Consider the following 19367-nt stretch of genomic DNA (forward strand, 5'->3'; position numbering starts at 1 on the left):
CATGCCCAGCGTGGAGCCCAGAATGGGGCTTGAACTCATGACCCTGAGATCAAAACCTGGGCTGACATCAAGAGTTGGATGCTTACCTGACTGAGCCACCCGGGTGCCCCTCTAGTTTTCTGATAATAGCCATCCTAGTAGATGTGACATGGTACCTTGTAGCTTTGATTTTCGTTTCCCTAATGACTATTGAGGTTGAGCATCCTTTTATGTGCTTATTGGCCATTTGTATATCTTCTTTGGAGAAGTGCATTTTCAAATCCTTTCCCCATTTTTAAAAATCAAACTGTTTATTTATGTTGTATATTGGATATTGATCTCTTATCACATATATGATTTGCAAATACTTTCTCCCATTCCATAGATTTCCTATTTATTCTGTTGGTAATATCTTTTGGTGCACAGAAGCTTTTAATTTTGAAGTCTGGCTTAACTATTTTTTAATTTTTTTAAGATTTTATTTATTTATTTGACAAGGCAAGATCACAGGCAGGCAGGCAGAGGCTCCCCGCTGAGCAGAGAGCTGGATGCAGGACTTGATCCCAGGACCCTGAGATCATGACTTGAGCCAAAGGCAGAAGCTTAACTCACTGAGCTACCCAGGCACCCCAACTTTTTTTTTCTTTCTTTCTTTCTTTTTTTTTTTTTTTTGGTTACATGTGCTTTTGGTGTTACATCTGAAAAATCTGTTGGATTATGGAACCTACTATCATGACATTTCCCCCTATGTTTTCTTGTAAGACTTTTTTAGTTTTAGCTCTTCTGTTAAGGTCTCTGACCTACTCTTAACTTAGTTTTGTATATGTAAACCAAGAGTCTAATTTTTTTTTTTTTTTGTATGTGAATATCCGATTTTCCCAGCACCATTTGTTGAAAAGACAAATATAAGGACCCCTTTGAATGGTCTTGGCACCTTTGTCAAAAACCATTTGACCATATATGTGAGGGTTAATTTTTGGGCTGTGCTAGACTTTCAAGGGTTAGATAACTTAGCTTACATCTAGTCTCATCATTTCTCACTGATATTATTGGTACAGTTTCCAAACTATTCTCCCTAACTAGTATCATTTCTCAAAGTCCATACCACTGGTAAACTTTGTTTCTTTCTCTTTCTTTTTTCTTTCTCTCTTTCTCATTTAGTTTAATCTTTTAAAAGATTTTATTTATTTGAGAGAGAGACAGACCACAAGCAGGGGGAGGGACAGGGACAAGCTGACTCCCCACTGAGAGGGGAGCCTGAGATCATGACCTGAGCCAAAGTTAGACATTCAACTCACTGAGCCACCCAGACACCCCTAAACTTCCTTTAAAAAAAAAAAATCATGTTATTCAGCTGCTCACCTGGGTTTCCTATTCCCTGCAGGGTGAATTTCAGCCTCCTTAGCTCTGCAGATAAAGCTTATCCTCACCTTGTTCATGCCCACCTTTCCAGCATTTTTTCCCACCACTTTTTTTTTTTTTTTTAAGATTTTATTTATTTATTTGAGAGAGAGGGAGAGTGAGAGAGAGCATGAGAGGGGAGGTCAGAAGGAGAAGCAAACTCCCCATTGAGTTGGAAGCCCGATTCGGGATTTGATCCTGGGACTCTGGGATCGTGACCTGAGCCAAAGGCAGTCGCTTAGCCAACTGAGCCACCCAGGCACCCCCACCACCTTTTTTTAGGGACCCTCATGGGAATTTCCTTGGAGCCCTAGTAAGAGATTTGCTTTTATTCTCTCTTGCTTGTACACTTATTTCTCCACTTCCTCATACACTTGATACAGTCCTACTTGTGTCCTGCTGTCCTTTGAAATATTTCTTGGTTGGGCCTTCCTTTCCAAAGTTAGGCATTCTCTCTCCTTGATCCTATAACAGCCCAGACCCTGAAATGGCATTTTTTATCATATTTTATAAATTTTGCCTACTTTTCTCTTTGCCTTCCTTGATTATAGATCTCATGAGGTCAGGAATTTTGTCCTGTTCATTTTTGTATGCCCAGCACCTGACTTAGTGCCTTACATGACATTGGCAACTGATAAATATTGGTTGGATGAAATGAATTAATCTAAAGCTTAAAAAGGAAAACTGTTAAGGAGAGAAAGACAGCAGGTCAGGTATCAAAAATGTTTTTCCTTTCTTAGAAACTATTGCTGTGGCCTGTGGGTTCCAAGGAAAGATTTCTTTTTTCCCCTTAAGATATTTTCCCTCTTTCTCTATACTTGTGACTGTGATTGCAATCATTATTACCCTCTTCCAGACAAGGAAACATAATCTTAATGATATTTTGAGAGGAAGGAGAGAATAGGAGAAGACAGAAAAAGAAGGAGCCCCAGTGAGGGGAAGGTTAAAGAAATCATCCACCTCAAAAGCATTCACAAGTGGCACTTGAAGTTGAGTTGGGATTGACTCAAGGTTCTGAGATACAGTGATCTGCTGTGAGGGATGCATTCTTATAGAACAACATAAAACACATGTCCCTTAGCACCTTTTGTCACAAGGGCCTCTTGTGCCTGTAAAATTTGGAATAGGTGAATAATTATTTGCCTCAGAATATGGCATCTCCCACACAAAGAGAAACTTTTTGTCTTACTTTGATGATTCTGCTTCTGTAGCCAAGTTTGTGAATAAATGAAAATTTCTGGTCAGATCTTAGTTAAAACAGGTTGACACAAAAGTCTTACTATCATCTACCTGCGTAGCACTCCTTTATGATACAGTGAGAATAGTGAGCCACATTCTTCCAGTCCTCTGTGTGTGTGACTGACATGTTCTTTTGGCTTTATTTGGGAGAAGTTAATGAATAGAGGATTCAGAGAATAACAGAGCCAGAAAAACAAATCTGGTTAATCCACAAGAGTTAAGGATGACAAGAAGGTTTGTGAGGCCAGGAGACTTCACGCTCAAGGACGTGTTATTGCTCTTCTGTGTTATCCCTGCAATCACAGTCCTCTCTAATGTTTTGAAGGAGCAATATGGTCAAGGCTCCGCCCTTGGTTACTTTTTGGACACTCAGCAACAGTGTGGGACGTTTTCTCCCTCAATATGTCAATGATTCTGAAGTTAAATGTTTAAAAAAGAAGGGGTGCTTGGGTGGCTCAGTGGGTTAAAGCCTCTGCCTTCGGCTCCGGCCATGATCTCAGGGTCCTGGGATCGAGCCCTGCATTGGGCTCTCTCCTCAGCAGGGAGCCTACTTCCTCCTCTCTCTCTCTGCCTGCCTCTCTGCCTACTTGTGATCTCCGTCTGTCAAATAAATAAATAAAAATCTTTTAAAAAGTATATACTGGAGACTACGGAGTTACCCCAGTTTGGGAATTTGAAATGGATGGCTTCCAGTGTCCTGGGACTGGGTGGCCCTCACATTTTTTTTGGTTCCGAGATTTTACAATTCTAAATGGTCATTGATCCTGGCAGAACATTTTAGGGAATAATGTCTATCTTAGAGGGATGGATTCTACCAGTGAATTCAATTCTTGAGATATATAATCTGCTTCCTGAGCCTTAGGCATTTTTGGAAGCTTGAGGTATAAAATGTATAAACCCCGATAGACTCCTATGGTTCTTGTTAATTCTAGCTAACAGACCACCTCAGCATTTTAATTGTAATCTCATGGTGGTACTCCAGTGACTTCAAAGAATAACCGCACCTTTTAAAGGCAACTTACTTTCGATGGTACATATGTGCTAATTGGGAAGAATGTGATTCAGTACTTGAAGCCTCCGAAATCCTTGGATGAGGTACAAATGCTGAGATGGGAGTATAGTATGCTATTTGTATATTATTTCATTTCATGAAGTGGTAACTTGGCAGAGTCATATTTAGAATTGATTGCGCTCTATCGTCCTTCTCCTCAGCTCTCTTTTGTGTGGGTATAATCGACTGCAGTAGTATCATAGGCATTTATGCACTGCTGTTTGCATAAGCCTTTTATTAGAAATAACCCAACAAAATAGCACTCACTGCTCGCTTAGCACAGTTGGGCCTTCTCGAAGGCTCATTTTCCTCCATATCAAAAGAACAAAATCTCTGGTTAGTGATGGCAGGATAACATCCACGGGCAGGATATTCACAGGTAGGCCTTTTCCTTTATCATGGACTCAGCTCTTGAGGAAGGAGGTCAGGGGTCTAATGACCTAATTCTGTGGACTGTATGTCTAATGAAAAGAGCCAGTTCAAATGGACATACTTTTCTTTTCCTCATCATGGTAAAAATATATTTAACAGATATATGATTCCAGGATATTTTATCAGGTTTCAGAAATCTGATCTATGTAATTACAGTGTTAATGGGTTTATAAGTTAATATCCTAGATGACTTAGTTTGTTCACACTCGGCAATTTGTTAAGTGTGACATCTTCAGAGTGTATCTCATTTTTAAAATATGAATAAATAAAATATATGATAGTAGCATACCACGACATCTTTGTTGATTAAATGTTTGCCATTTTCTGGCTCAATTTATTTATTTGTATTTTGGAAATTTGAATAGTGTTATAAGCTCCCACGTACCCTTTACCCAGCTTTAGAAGCTGCCACCTTTTTAAAACTGATCATTTAAGTAATGCCATTATTTTAAAATGATGAAAATCACCTGTGGTCCCATCCACCTAACACAACTCTTAACATTATATATTCTTTTCCTCTTTCCTCAAAGTTGTAATTGATATGGCTTCCCTCTTCTTTTTGTGGAACATAATCAAACTAAGAGCTGGTAATAGCTCCCATTGCTTGATGCCCTCCTCTGCCAGGTGCTGGGCTAGTTGCTTTCGATATAATTCCTAGAATCTCCACAATAACAATGGAGTATAGGCACGGCACTGCTGCTCCCCGCGCCCACCCCCCCCCCCATTTACGCATCTGAACCTGACTCAGGTTAGGTAACTTGCTTAGGGGTCATAGAGGTAGTATATGGATTCACACTAAAGTATCACTCCCAAGGTCGCACTCCTGCCTTTCTATAAAGGGGCCTCTTCAAAAGTTATTTCTTTCATATTGCTACATAATTGCCTTTAGAAGTAAAATAAATGTCAGGACGTAAATTGGACAAGTAAGCTCCAGAAGCAGTGCTAGGAGAGTTGGTGCTGGGAATTTTAAGAGCGGTAACTGTAAGAGCAACACGAGGCTTGATCCCTGCTCTTCAGTCTCTGTGCCGCAGTGTGGCTGGACCTCGCCCCTGTGAGATGCTAACGCAGAATATAAAATAAGACTGACTGTGGTATTATTAGCTGTAAATGTTCTAAAAGCTCCACAGAGAAGGAGATGGTTGAGGATTGCGCCCCATCTGTAGAGAAGGCTGCTAACAGATTTAGGATTTCAGCTAAAATTAAAAAGACTGACAACGCCAAATGCTGGTGAGGATGTGGGGCACCCAGAGCCCTTGTGGGTGTGTGCGTGGCTGGTGGAAATGTGAGATGGTAAGAATGTACGTATCTGTGGGCCCGCGATTCCGCTCCTAGGTGTTTACCTCCAAGAAATGAAAGTGTATGTCTTGCAAAAGACTTGTATGTGTGTATTGGTAGCAGCTTGTTTATAATAACTCTGCGTTAGTTTACTTTTGCTGTGTAACAAATGACCACAGACAAACTATACCCGTATATTAGCTCACCATTCTGTGTAGATCAGAGATTCAGGGGCGCCCGCGTGGCCCCGTCAGTTAAGCATCTGACTCTTGATTTCTTTCTTTTTTTTTTAGATTTTTATTTATTTATCTGTCAGAGAGAGAGAGAGGGAGAGAGAGAGAGCACAGGCAGACAGAATGGCAGGCAGAGGCAGAGGGAGAAGCAGGCTCCCCGATGAGCAAGGAGCCCGATGTGGGACTCGATCCCAGGACGCTGGGATCATGACCTGAGCCAAAGGCAGCTGCTTAACCAACTGAGCCACCCAGGCGTCCCCTGACTCTTGATTTCAAGCTCAGGTCATGATCTCGGAGTCATGGGATCAAGCCCTTGTCGGGCTCCTTGCTCAGCGGGGAGGCTGCTGGAGATGCTCTTCACCCCTGTCCTCCCCCTCTTTTGCTACCCCCCCATAAATAAATCATAAATCTTAAAAAGGAAAAAAAGAAATTCAGCATGGCATGGCTGGATTCTATGCTCAGGGTTATCATAAGGCTGAAATGAAGGTGTCAGCAAGAACGGGTTCTCACCTGGAGGCACTGGGAGGAAACACCCACTTCCAGCTCATTCTTGTTGGCGAAATTCAGTATCTTGAGCTGTAGGACTTAAGGTCCTGCTTGCTTGCTAGATGTTTGCTGTGTGCCACTGTCAGCTCTTAGAGGTTCCCTGCAGTCCTTGACTAGTGGTCCCCTCCATCCTCATGTCCGCAATGGTACTTCAAATCCTTCTTGTGCTTCACATTTCTGAGGCTTGTTGCTGCCAGCGGAGAAAACTCATTATGGTTGGTCTAACCATATAGACCATGGTCTAACCAGGCCCACCCCAATAACTTCTCTATCCTAAAATTAGTTGTGCCATATAATACAGCCTAATCACTGGGGTGAAAACTCACCATACTTGGGCTTATGCAGGGTGTGTAGACCAGGGATTGGGGAGGCTTGCAGAACCATCTTAGAATTCTTTTTACCACAAGTCCCTATTGTAAACAACCCAAGCCCCATCAAGAGGAGAATGGATAGACGAACTGCGGTATATTCGAATACCCTTAGCACTAAAATGGGGCAAGTTATTAATATATGTGGTGACATGGATGGGTCTCAAAAACTTTATGCTGAAAGAGGCATAAAGAGTACTTATTGTATGATTCCACTGATTTGAAGTTCTAGAAGAAGCAAAACTAATCTGTAATAATAGAATAAGATTGGCAGTTGGTGGTGGGGATAAGGAGAGAGAGATTGCCTGAGAATGGGCACAGGAGAACTATTGAGGGGGTCACAAAAGTATTCTACATCTTGATAGGAGTGTGGGCTACATAGGTGCTTTCATTTTTCAGAACTCTTCTTTCTTTTTTTTTTTTTTTTTTTTTTTTTTTAAAGATTTTATTTATTTGACAGACAGAGATCACAAGTAGGCAGAGAGAGAGGAGGAAACCGGCTCCCCACCGAGCAGAGAGCCCAACGCAGGGCTCGATCCCAGGACCCTGGGATCATGACCTGAGCCAAAGGCAGAGGCTTTAACCCACTGAGCCACCCAGGCTCCCCTCATTTTTCAGAACTCTTGAACTTTACTCTTAAGATCTGTTTATTGGACTGAATGTAAATTTCACCTCATTTTAATAAAAAATGAAGCATTACTCTACGGAATCCTTGTTTTACCTCTTACCAGGCTTTGGTTTAAGAATGAACCACACTGACATATATAACCACCATCAGAAAACATAAAAGCTAGAAACAACTTTGCAAATTATCTAGTCTAATTCCCTTTTAAACACTACTGTCTTGGTGACGAGAAAAGTTTAAAGTTGCTAATGATAAAATCTGCTGTAGCCACCTTCTGTACTCAGGAGGGGAGCTAGAAAATTTTACCTATTTGTGCTTGCCAGCAGAAAATATGACAGAAGGACAGATTTGCTAACAGCAATACATCTTGAAGTGTAAGCGCAGAATCTGGATCAAGACATTTTACTTCGATGTGTTTGGCAGGAGACATTTTCTTACTGCTGTTGATTTGATCGGGGAATTCATAGCATTTTGCTGTTGCCTGTGATTTGGCTGAGAAATCATTTGTAAAAACTCCATTATAGCTAATCAAGGACACATGGTGTTTGTTTTAGAGTATCTGTGACCTCAACCTACCTCTATAGAAGTGATTTCTGCGATAACCAAAGATTTGATAATATGAGCAGGAAAAGGACATATGTGGTAGATGAATTTCACAAAACTGCCCCTTGTAGTTCCTGTGCTATTCTTTAAAAAAAGTTTTCTCTCATTATCTACTAGGAGAATTATTTCCTATGATACATCAATTTCCTGTGATGCCCTGACTAATGACTTTAGATTTTAAGTGCATACTGGAAATATTTGGATATCTGTTAAAATGATTACAACTCTAAAAGGTTTTATTTTTTTTAACAATTACTTTAGTCATCTTAATAATTCTGAATTGCGCTTTGGCTTTTTTTATGATACATGTGCCAGCAATTAAAATTTTTTAAATTTATTTTCTTAGAAACATTTTGTTTTCTAATTGAATTTCTTCACAGAGGTCTTTAGGAAGCTTATATTCCTTGACACCTCTGTAGTCATTTTAGGCTCTGTTAGTTATTAGGGCAGCCTTCCAGAGCGGTGGTGGTTCCGGTTAGTGATGTGGAGAGGATTAGTAAACACCCACTCTGTCTTACCCAAATTGTTGATATAGTGTGGAGTGGGTAATGTAATCAGAGTAAACTAAGAGTCTTGGAATTAGGATTGTCCAGTTCTTTTGAGTTCTGAGAAATTAAGAGTTTTTTTGTATAGGTCACTTTTTTTTTTAAAGATTTTATTTATTTGACAGAGAGAGAGAGAGAGAGAGATCACAAGTAGGCAGAGAAAGAGGAGGAAGCAGACTCCCTGCTGAGCAGAGAGCCCGATGTGGGGCTCGATCCCAGGATCCTGAGATCATGACCTGAGCCGAAGGCAGAGGCTTAACCCACTGAGCCACCCAGGCGCCCCTGTATAGGTCACTTTTGTATGATAATCCCTCTGTATAGTTGTGTCTGTAACAGTTCTTAGGTTTTCTGTATTAAAGAATCTAATTTTGGCGTGGTTTACTTATAATTGTAGTTCATGTAAAATGATTTTGTGAGATGAAAGCTCTTTGTTTTGATCTCCAGCTATTAAAATAATTATTCTATAAAATATCTGTACACAAAAAGACAAGTCCTGTATGGTTGGCACTTACATGAGGTGTCTAAAGTAGTTAAATTCATCAATACAGAAAATAGGTGCCAGTTGTCAGGAGCTGGGGAGGAGGAGGTATGAGGAGTTGTTAATGAGTATTAAGGTTTCAGTTTCGCAAGGTGAAAAAGTCTGGGAGATCTGCAAAATAGGGAATAAACTTGTCATTGGACTGTATACTGTAAGATGGTAACTTTTATGTGTATTTTATCGTAGTTAAAAGTTAAAAAAATTATATCTACTTTTCGTACTACATTTACAGTGAGCACTGAGTAGTGTGTAGAATTATTGAATCCATATGTCACGGACCCAAATATAAAATTATATGTTAATTTTAACATATAATGTAATATAAAATTGTATGTTAATTATACTTCAATTTTTAAAAATCCCTGTTTTCCATTTTTGAGATGAGAAAACCAAGGCAATAATTGTAACTAAGGAATGTAAAATGTAGCTTAATATATTGATTTCAGTGTAACAGATTCTTCTAGCCCCATTGTCTACGTCTGTCTTCCAGTGTGCGTTGTGCTTCAGTATGGTTTTCTCCTGGGGCAACTCCTTACCCCATCTCTTTCTGACTTCTGAACACATTCTTACACTTATAAACTCCTTCCCCAAATTGCTTGCTTGGTCGATTTGAAAAGTTTTTAATAAGAAGAAGATCATAACTGAAAATGATGTAAGCCTGTAATGTAATCTGCGGTCTCTTTGCCTAGTATTTTAACCTTTTACTAGAGACCTGTAAGAACCGTTCTGGGACAAGGACTCTGTGTCAGGCATTGTGCGAGTGCTTCCACATGATGTGTTTTGCGAGTCAGTGGTTTATCAGAAATAAATCAAACTGGCCAGACTGAAAGGAACTTTTGATTATTATTTTGGAAGATGGCTTTGGCCATGGGAACGTTTTTCTTCTTGGAACAACTTATAAGTTTCTTAATGAGGATATATTCCTAACAGAAGTACCTTTTGGTGTTTAAAAGTGTGCTTAACATGTGTTTTACTAAAATAGGGAACCCATTTCCAATATGTGGATAGCTATAATGTCTCCAAAGTTTTTGTTATGCCAGATCTATGAGATTTAGATCAGCAGGGGCCGGGCTCCAGAGAATGAATGAGAGAGCACGCCTTTTCTTCTAACTATAGCATTTATATCACTGCTCATAGGGGACTGTTGATGGGCAGCACGCTGCATCGTACTGAACGGAAGGTCATGCATCAATGTTTGTTCTTAGCAGTTATTTTTAGCAGCAGAGTTAGAAATTGGGAGCATTTTCATTTTAGGGTATACTTTTTAATTTATTATGGTAATTCCAAGAAGAGTAAATAATTTTAGACATGTGTATTGAATGCATGTGTGCATTATGCCCACGTGTGCGTGTGTGTGTGTGTGTGTGTGTGTGTGTGTGAGAGAGAGAGAGAGAGAGAAGAAGAAAAAGACATTCTCTTAATAACAGGAGGGGTAGAGGCTTAGTCTATTATCATAAAGCTCTGCTAATGTAGCTTCTGAGTCATGTGACTGCAGAAAAGGCTATTATCTCAATGAAAAGGAAACCGGTTTTTAGAGCAAGCAATAGAATAGAAGCAGGAAGAATTTTCGAGTGTTCCACCATGCTGGATTGTCAAAGGGGGGATCTGTCTGATCAGCAGCTAAAAAAGGATTTGTGAAGCTAGTTTGTCAGCTATCGTTAGAAACAAATGATAGAGGAAATAAGCGGCAGGGGGCTCAGCATGTGCTTAGGTCACATCAAGGCATAATGTTGGTCTGGTTTAATAGAGGAGATTTATCTCAGAGGCAATAAATGTATTGCTAATTGTGGGGTTTGGGGGGGTTTGTGCTTTTTTGAAGAGTGATGTGTGGTATTTTTATTTACATCACTGGTGAAGAGGAAGACAAGCTGCTGAGCCCCGGTTTGAACTGCAGAGGCTGTGGACAGTTACAAGGTGTGTTTCCCAAGTGCTCTGACTTAATATTTGGTAATGTTCTTGGAATTCTGTGTGCTGGCAGATTGGAGGTGCGTGCTGTCCAACAGAGGACCGAGCCTGACAGCCGGGCAGTGACAATGTTCTCAGGAACAGATAGATTCAGTGCTGTCCAGACTGATTCCTTCGTGGTCCTTATTTCTTTTGTGTTTATGTCATGATTAAAGGTTTCTTACAGTGACTTTATGTGGCCAGATACAATCTCATGCTTGTTTTAGAAAATATTTTGATAAGCATTTTAAGAAGAATTTGATCCAAATCTTAATCACTAAGGAATAAATAGAAGCTTTATATTTGTATCTCTGTGGGGTTTTTTTTTTTTCTTTTTCAATATCCTTTTGTAATTCAAGCTTAAGAGAGCTTTGCAGTGAATTTGAATTTACTTAATTTTTGGTTAATAAAGCTTTCTTTTTTGGCTGAGGCCTTGAATGAATGATTTTTTTAAAAATTATATATAGTACCTAACTTTCTCTGATTTCTTACATCCTTATGCTATCACATGCAGAAAGCTAAAAACATAGTTAATCTTGAGACCGCTTGTCCACGTTTTTCTCATGCTAATGCTATTAATTATCTTAGCAGTCTGTACTTTGTTCTTAACCTTGGAAGGTGTAGTACTTAAAAACCTGAGACTGGGGAAAGATAATCGTAAGCTTTATCTGAAAAGGGTTAACTGTTAATGTTGTATACTCAAGGAATGAATTCACTAATATGTTTTTTATTTAACCTCTAGAGCAGATATGCCCCACTTAGGGAGAATGTTTCCAAATCACATATTTTGAAACTAAACTATTTTGTACATACCTTTTTTTTTTTATACCTTCTTTTTGAAATTGACATTGGAGAAGGTAAATCTATCAGGCTATGATGCACTGTATACACAGTGTACAAAGAATTAAATTATTTTATCTTTTCCAGTAAAAGATGGTGAGAACCGCTCAAACGATTTTTAATTATAAGTGCAGGAGATTCTCTCTCTCTTTTTTTAAAGATTTTATGTATTTATTTGATAGAGAGAGACAGTGACAAATACAAGAAAGAGAGCATACAAGCAAGGAGAGCAGCAGGCAGAGGAAAGGGAGAAGCAGGCTCCCCGCTGAGTTTGGAGCCTGATTGGAGGACCCTGGGATCATGACCTGAGCTGAAGGCACATGCTTAACGGACTGAGCCACCCAGGCGCCCCCAAGAGATTCTTTTCCTGTTTATATCTACAAACCATATCTTAGCACGATAGAGTTTAACCATTCATATTATTGAGATTTTCTTTTTAAAAAGACACTGGCACTTTTGTCCATCTACTTGAAAAGACAGCTTGGTTCAAATAAACAGTTAATTAACTGTGATTGTGATCATTCTAGAATTTTTTTTGAATCATAGGACTCTCCCGCATTCTTGTAAGTAGGCTGTAAGACAGAGTTACATACTGGTTTAAGCCCAAGACTCACTAGCATCATATGTTAAAATTTTTGAATAATAAAATTTGTGTAGCTAGACTGATTGGGTTTTCCTTGTTTTTACTTTTAAGTTTTATTTTGTTGCCTTACCTGACTTTTTTTTTTTTTTTTTCCTTACCTAACTTTAAATCAGTGCAAGGATTCTGGAAAAATTCAAGGTGTTTTTACAGAGTACCTGCTATTATTACAAGATACTCTTGGAAACACTATGAGAAAACAAAGGCAAATAAGATATTTAAACTAACAAGATAACTTATATCTGGCACTGGAACCCAGTCTCAATAAATGTAATTATCCTGGATCTTACAGGACTTTTACATTATTAAAAGGAATTTTTTGTAAAACTTGTTTGGCTAATCAGAGAATACATTCCTGATAACTCTGCAACTTTTTCCACAAGCAGGCTTATATGGTAGTTATAACTGGTCTCCATTTGTGCCAGTTCGTATGTCCTTTGTACTTAGGACAGAAATACGTTCATTTTTTGCAGTCTCATAAAACTAGAATAGTTTTTGTTTCTGATCGTGTTGCTTTTCTCCTAGGATGTCAAATACCAGTCCTTTACAATTTTAAATTATTTTTATAAAAGTACAAATGATACATTGTGTTATCTACAAATATCTTTACTTTTGGAGGCTGGGGAGTAAGAACCCCAATCTTATTATTAGAGTTAAAAGACAGAAGTTTTGACGTCAGGGTAGTGTCTAAACAGGCCAGATGACTAGACTTGCAAATCCTGCTACACTTAAGAATTCAAACCACAATAATTAACCACAAATATTATAATCAGGTCTGATCTTGTCAGGCTGAGGGGGTTTGCTTCTTGGAACGATTTTTAATTTATAGGAAAGACAGGGTAAGAAAATACCAAATTAAAGGTGATCTTAGTATTCAGTGTTGTAAAACTCCATCAATTATGTTTTTAAGAGATTTTAGGGTTTTGTTTTGTTTTGTTTTTTGAGAAAGTCAAAGTTTGGGAAGATTTTGGCAAGATGAAGGTGTTGGGCAATATTTTAGACAGTTTAATTCTTTGAAAGTGAAGGGGATATAAAAGTGATGAAGTAAAGAAGTCTGTGCAATAGCCTACAAATTGTTCCAAGGTACCTTTTATAGGGTTTACTCTAAAACTGATCACTCATGAATGCTGAGAGAAGCTTAGAGTCCGTTGGCTTGCACATGTCTCCTACAGGTGTCGCAGTCCTTAACATTAAAGAGAGAAGACTGGGCATTTCTGGTGTGTTGTTAACAGGTGTAGCAGTGACTCTCTCACCAAGCTTACGGTTAACACGCAGAGTTACAGCTTGTAATATGATGATCACTAACATAGGATAGCATAGACCTACATTAGCTTTAAATGTAAAGATAACTTAGTTATTACTGTTTATCTATTTTTAAAGATTTTGTGAGAAACACCAGATGCTGTAGTTTTGACATTGAATGAATTGTTCTTTAAAAACCAGCTGAGTTGAGAAATACTTTGAAGTAGAAGCTAGACAATTTGGTTCCATCATTTTAGATAGCAAATCAAATTATAATAATAAATTAATTGGCTAGAATAAAGGGTTGTAAAAGCACTCTCTGAGATTTATATTTAAAATTCATGTTTTGTGTCTAAATCCTTAGATTCAAGTCAAAATAAATGATAAATATTATGCAAAAACTTTCTTGGATAACAAGAACTTTTGAAACTTTTGTTTTTTTTAATTGGCCGTTCCAAGTTTTTGCTTTCCTGCTTGAGAATTTTAAGTGAGAAAATACCCAATTTCAAATGTTAGTTTTATATATGTTTATTAAAGATAATATTTTGTGGGCTTTTATCTTTCCCATCTGTGATGAGGAATATGACAGTAGCAAAACAATTAACGGTGATTTTGTTAATCATGAACTTAACTTTCATTTGGAGCTTGTTATGTGCCAGACATAGTTCTAAGGACCTCACATTTATTCATTTAGTCTTTTTTTTTAAATTAACATATAATGTATTATTTGCTCCAGGGTACAGGTCTGTGATTCATCAGTCTTCCATAATTCACAGCGTTCACCATAGCATATACCCTCCCCAGTGTCCATCACCCAGCCACCCCAACCCTCCCACCCCTCTCCCCTTCAACAACTCTCTCAGTTTGTTTCCTGAGATTAAGAGTCTCTTATGGTTTGTCTTCCTCTCTGGTTTCGTCTTACTTCATTTTTCCCTCCCTTCCCCTATGATCCTCTGTCTTGGTTCTCAAATTCCTCAAATCAGTGAGATCATATGATACCTGTCCCTCTCTGATTGACTTATTTTGCTGAGCATAATACCTTCTCGTTCCATCCATCATTTAGTCTTTATAGCAACACTGTGCTATCCTGTACCTGTTTCACAGTTGAGGAAACAGAGACACAGAGATAAAGTAACTCGTCCAAGCTCACACAGCTTAATAAGTAGTAGAGTTAGATTCAAACAGGTAGTTTGCCTTCAGAGTCTGTGCTCTAAATTACTATATAACTGGGTTCAAGTGGTGTTGCCGGTTTATTCTGGAATGAGAACAGGATGAACAGAGGGACAGGAGAGAACTGTGTTAAGACTGAAATGATTTTGTTTCTCCATGTTTGTACTTTGATGAGTTTTACTTCTGTTCCATTTCAAATATGTAAGATTAAAACATCATTCAAATGGTGTTTGGTTTGCACTGAAAAGAAACACATTCATAAAAAGTAACTCAGCTAAGGCAGAAATGTGCTTTCGAGGAAGGCAGTATGAGGGAGAGCATTAATACTGGGTAGCAGAGATTAGTGCAAGAAATGGACTGTGAATTACCATGAGATTAGTGTGGCGAGGAGAGGTTCTGAGTTGTGGGATCTGAAAGATGTGTATCACGTATTTTCTTACTTAGCTACCTTCCCTTTTTTTTGGCAAGTGGAGCCCTTTACTCACCACATTGCTGTGATGGAGCATGCAGGTATTAAAACTACAGAGAATCTGAATTCAAACACTGAGAACAAACACCTCTGGAGTATCACCCATTGCCTTGAGATTTGTTTTAAGTCATTTCATAGCCACACAGATTCCTTAGAGAGGAGTTCCCGTCTGGATAGTCTTTCAGAAGGGGATCCCTATGGTTTGTCAAACTTTAACAGCTAACAGGCGTATTTATTTCTAGGTGATGTCACTCATTCTCTTTAGTATTCATGGTAGAAAAGGCTGGACCTTACTAAATCCTTGTAGATTGGATTTGAGTGGGAGTGAGTGGGAGAGTAAAGTATGGATATAGCTTTATCATTTGTCTTTGGTCTCCCTTGATGTACCCTCCATTTTATTTCTAAAATGCAAAAGTAGCCAGTTTTATTCTTGAACTTAAATCCTCCTGCTCATTTCTTTAATTCTTTAGTGTAGGATTTTGTTAGGGTCTTCACTAGTACAGGAGAAGAATAACCGACTGTCCCTGGGGGTGCAGAGAGAAGAGGATTGATCAGGGGACACTTAGTGGAGACGTTGAAGTTTGAGCTGCTTCATAGGTGATCAGCAGGCCCTGGTGGATTTACAGGGCACTCTAGGCCTCTGCTGGACATCATAGGAGCCGCTAGCCACAAGTGGCTTTTGATCATTTGAAATGTGGCTAGTGTTTTTTGACCACAGAATGCACTCAGATTTTGAAGACACTGCCCCAAAAAAGAATGTAAAATAGCTCAGTAATTTTTACAGTATTGATTGCATGTTGAAAAGATACTATTTTGAATACGATGTGTTAAAATATATTACTAAATTTAACTGCAGATGTTTCTTTTGACTTGCAGAGTGGCTACTAGACAATTGGTGACTCAGGGTGTCTTCTGTCCTCTGTTTTGCTTTGAGCCAGGAGGACAGCATGTGTAAAGGGAGGTGGCGTGAGGTAGCAGTCTCTCTCATAGTTGATACATCTGTGCCAGACATAAGGGATACGCTAATGAGCAGGAAGGTATAGACCCTTCCCAAGCCCACTATCTTCTAATCTGTAACCAGATTAGAAGTAACCAGCAATTTGAAGTCCACATTCCTTGGCAGGGAATAGAAGGCCTCTCATGATCTGCCTCTACTCTTCTAGATTCATGGCAGCCCCCCGCCCCCAAACGCTGGCAACTGCAGACACTGTCCCATGTTCTACATTTAATGAAAACTACAGCTGATTCTCATTATTCACGGGAGTTATGTTCTATAAAGTCATGGCAAACAGTGAATTAGTGAATGCAGAGCCATTGCTTCTAGAGAAAATAGAGTTAGGTTTCTCTGTGTCTCTGGTCATGACATTTTAGTTATTCGATTAATACATACCTTTAAGTGTATTTCTGTTAAATACACCTTCTTTAACATAGATTAACATTTAACACTTCACCAGCAGCCTTCTAAATTGGGCCTGAATGCAGTTTATCTAACACTCGTATTTTCTCCATAAGGCGCATCACAGACTCTTGTGCTTGGGAACACTAGACCGCACTTCACTATGTGTGGAGGCCATTTGAAACAGGCAAGTCACCAATAAAGAGCACAAAAATGAGGAAAAATGTGGCCCTGAGTATACGGCAGAAGGAATACTCCTTTTATAGTGTAAGGATTGAAACAGGGAGGCAGTGTCACTTTGTTCAAATAGGAGGTGCTATTTGTGGAGTACTTACAAGGAGCCAAGTATTCAGATAATAATGACTGTTAATAAAGGCGGCTGGCTCTCTTTCAGGAGGCAATTTCTATGCATCAGGCTGTGTACTTACGTAGTTGATTTCATTCAGTTTTCATACAAACTTTAGGAAGTGATTATTATTTCTGAATTTTACTGACATGGAAACTGAGGCTCAGAGAGGTTAAGCACCTGTCCCAATGTGTTGCACAGTGATTGAACTATGAAAGCGAGAGATGAGCCAGGCTCTGTCTGCCTTGGGGGCTGGGGAAGGGGATGAAGTTCAATACAGCTGTCATGCTCCGTAGGGCTTTTGTCTTCGGTGGGAGGGGTGGAGTTGCAGCCCCTAGTCTACAAATTCCCCTGCTTCCGTATCTGTCCGATAGCCTGAATATTGGAATCTGGAGGAATGGAGCCTGTGATACCACTTACTGTGAAGAAAGGCTGAGAACCGCCATGTATTTGTTGACTGTGGTGGCAAAGGTGCTCTCCGTCTGCTTCAGCTGCTTCTGTTTCACCAACTAATCAAACATTTCAAACTCAATGCATATCTTTTTTCTGCTTTGTAACTTTGGCTCATTTGTCGCTCCATATGCCTTTATTATCTTGTGGTTTCCTTCTTTGTGTCTTTTCAACTTCTCTCTCTGCCCACGAACAGCCCTCCTATATTCCACAGGCTGAGAATCTGTTAGACTCCAGCGATCACCCTTATCTTTGCCTGGAAGGAACTTGGATGCCAGATCACTCCAGAAGACCACTGGGCAGCCTGTAGATGGGACACCAGGGTTGAGTGCCTCATTATACTGGGATTGTGTTTTCTCCGGAAGGAGCTGGATAAACGCTGCCTTGGAAGAGTCCCCTGAGGGTCTTTAGGAAGGGGTGTGGACATGCTTGTTAGGTCCAGAGCAGAGCACAGTAGAGTCTGGTGCTACGTGACATATACAGAGACTATCTACGGGACTCTGTTTCTTGTGTTTCTTCACATCGGAAATTAGAAGGCTGATTTCAGTTCCCTGACTTTTCTTCTTGGTTGTTTGTAGAGTGTAGTCGTTTATGTAGATGAAGCTGGTCTGTATGTTTATTATCAGAGTTACTCATTGCCGAGTTACATACAGTTACCTCTGCCGGGGTAGAAATAGAATTCCTACAGTGACCCATTCCAGAGGCCCCTTCTGGCTTCTCTGATCGGATCTTTCGTCACCTCCAGATTCTTTCAACTCCCAGGTAACCTTAAGACAGTTGGAATTAGATTCTGGAACATAATTTTCTAATGTACTTGGTTGGATATGTTATCAGGGCACCTAGGATTAAGTAGGAAGACAGACAAAGTAACAGATGTAAACAGGAAGTTGTTTCTTGTATAAGGGTCATTGTGAGCACAACGTACCAAAGTGAGAGAAATTGACCCAATTATTGCCAGACACAAAAAGCAGATTTTCACTGGAATAGAAGGAGTGGGCTGTGGGTATAGAGATAAAGTGGGGCACAGTTGAGTTTATGGGGTCCTGGCATAATCCTAAATGTCAAACCATCTAAGTTCACCAATACTTTGTGGTTCAGGCAAGTGATGCACTGTGTTCACTGTAATTACATTTGGTACGTGAAGGTGGTGGGATTAGTCTGCGGGCTGGAAATGAACAGAAGCGCAGAGGGGCATATCACCGTGACATGAGAACTCAAAAGGAAATTCAGGGAAGAGAAAAGTTTGTGTTTCCTTGGTGATACCAACAGGAGAGAACAAAACCTCATTCGTTCCTAGCATAGCATTGTACGGTCTTCAGCTTTTGGGTCCTCTGTTGGTTGGTCAGTTCACATTGGAAGGTCAGTAATTAACAACGTGTGCCAGTGCCAACCACATGTGGCAGTTCTGGTGCAAACTATCTGTCCCTTTCATGATGTTACAGTTGAAGAGCCCCATGGAAAGACATTCCACAAACTTTGAGGGTGACGTGTTCATCTTTTTTCTAGCAATATTTTACCTAGATCATTTTCTTGTACCATCACCCGACAACTCTCCTGCTATATATTTTGAGATAGTCGTTTAATGGCCCTTTTTTTTTTTTAAGATTTTATTTATTTATTTGACAGATAGAGATCACAAGTAGAGAGGCAGTCAGAGAGAGGAGGAAGCAGGCTCCCTGCCAAGCAGAGAGCCCGATTCGGGGCTCAACCGCAGGACCCTGGGATCATGACCTGAGCTGAAGGCAGAGGCTTTAACCCACTGAGCCACCCAGGAGCCCCCGTTTAATGGCTTTTAATTAGCATGAATAAGTGTGGAAAGAGCATGGACTTTGCAATCAGAGCTTGGTTTGAAACCTAGCGATTTAACATACAAGCTTTGAGACTTCGGACGAGTCATTTGGCTTCCTTGAATTTGGTTTTTCTCTGTAAAACAGGGGATGATATCTGCTTTGTAAAACCCTGTGAATTAAATTAAATGATGCAGTGCCTAGTACAATGTCTAACACTTAATAATTACCGAACACCTAAAACAACT

The 19367-nt window shown here is 39.5% G+C and overlaps 1 protein-coding gene across 2 annotated transcripts in view; it reads left to right on the forward strand.

Annotated features, from left to right (window-relative positions):
* Window positions 1–19367, forward strand: part of LOC111156771 (nuclear receptor coactivator 2) — a 294726-nt gene that overhangs the window by 146188 nt on the left and 129171 nt on the right. The window contains exon 1 of one of the 2 annotated variants that reach the window (XM_022517837.1): window positions 10729–10749. The exons of the other annotated variant lie outside the window; for it this stretch is intronic. The gene's annotated coding sequence lies outside the window, so the exon portion shown is untranslated. Of the gene's footprint in view, window positions 1–10728; window positions 10750–19367 lie in introns of those variants that run through there. 2 annotated transcript variants of the gene reach the window in all.

The sequence above is a fragment of the Enhydra lutris genome, unplaced genomic scaffold, assembly GCF_002288905.1.
Source record: "Enhydra lutris kenyoni isolate GAN:26980312 unplaced genomic scaffold, ASM228890v2 scaffoldscaffold49, whole genome shotgun sequence".
Taxonomy (NCBI): Eukaryota; Metazoa; Chordata; class Mammalia; order Carnivora; family Mustelidae; genus Enhydra; species Enhydra lutris.